Below are 1,623 nucleotides of genomic sequence, written 5' to 3'. Positions count from 1 at the left end.
CTAGTAAGAATTGTTTTATCTTTATACTAATATCCTAATCATTCATACACAGCTTCTAGCTCTGTTGATGATTTTTTACTACTGATTAGTAGCCTATACGTACATAGCAGGTGCGGATCCAGATGGGGAGGGGGGGGGTCTGACATTCTGAACTTTGAGCTGGACGTGTATTATAAGTAAATGTCATTAAAAACACATAAAGAGACAAATCTGTGTCAGACAAAATGAATGGCACCACTGAGACCAGAGTATTTGTACCTGACAATACAAATACAATACAAACATGAATCATGATTGAATGAATGTCTTTTTGGCAGGTGCTTTATTTCCATTACGCAATCTGACAGGAGTGTTTCGTTTTATGTTTAATCACGTAGGTTGGACAACAAAGTCGAAACAGTTCATAACAAGCAGAACTTACAAATCTAAATAACTGATTTCTTCATGATTATCACAACCAAAATTCCGTCCCATATTTGTTGACATTCGCAACACCGAACCAAATATTGACATTTCCCTACAAGAGTGATTGAGGGGAGACAAATCTTTCGAACGACCATAAACTTTCTTTAACATCGTCTGTACATATTATTATAAATGGATGAAAAGTTGATAAATGACTTACATGCCAGGAGAAAGTATCCCTGTCTTAATTAATAATATTATACCATAATTGTTTTTATTTTTTTTAAAGTCATCATTATCTTACATAGTTCTCTTAGTTTCCTCTCTGCAAATTGCAATTGTAGCCTACAAGTCCGAGCCCTTGCAACAGTCCTCAATAATTGAGTTCTGGGTCCTGTTTCACAAAATTTTAACTAAAGATAAAATCCAAATTTTAGTAGATACTTCAATTTTGATTGGCTAAGCACTACAATCAGTCTAATATTATCCAATCAAATTACTAAAATTTGGATTTTATCTTAGTTAAAATTTCGTGAAACAGGCCCCAGGTTGATAGGCGTACGGGTTCAATGGATGTTAAGAGGGGGGGGGGGGGGTCAGAATTGAAATCCCCACAAAAATTACCTTTTTACAGACAGTGACGCGAGCACCAAAATTTTGGAAAACTTGATGGCCGCAAACTTATTTTTCTGCAATTCCATCCAGTCCGTGAATACAGCAACTTCTATGTGGTCCAATATAGCCTAACTTCGAGGGCTGACGTGAATTCCAATAAACAATCAATCGGTCGTTTGCCCTCCTCCAGAAAGTTTTACTGCAGCACATGTGTTTTTCAGCCATTCTAGCCCCGTGAGTCAAGCAACTTCAAAGTTGTCAAATGGTTTTGCAACTGAAATCCAAATCTATTCCGACCTAAATTATAATCATCCAATCAGACTGCATTCACAAATAATAATCAATGCCCGAAAAATGTTGCACAATGCAGTGTTGCTCCAGAAAAAATGTTTTAATCCATAGCAATTCAGTACAAATTCGGGGTATTCAATTAAAAGAAAACTAAAATCGTGTTTTATTAGATTTCGATTGCACATAGGGGTTTATAGCAGTAGGAGGATACTGAAGAAAACCCATGAGGTTTGGACACGCGACCCTCTTATTTGCCACATACAAACAGGGAATTGAAACCACGGCACTTGACTCAATGAATGACCTTATGAT

Source organism: Patella vulgata, chromosome 4 (genome assembly GCF_932274485.2).
Source record: "Patella vulgata chromosome 4, xgPatVulg1.2, whole genome shotgun sequence".
NCBI classification, from domain to species: domain Eukaryota; kingdom Metazoa; phylum Mollusca; class Gastropoda; family Patellidae; genus Patella; species Patella vulgata.
This window is presented reverse-complemented; position numbering follows the sequence as displayed.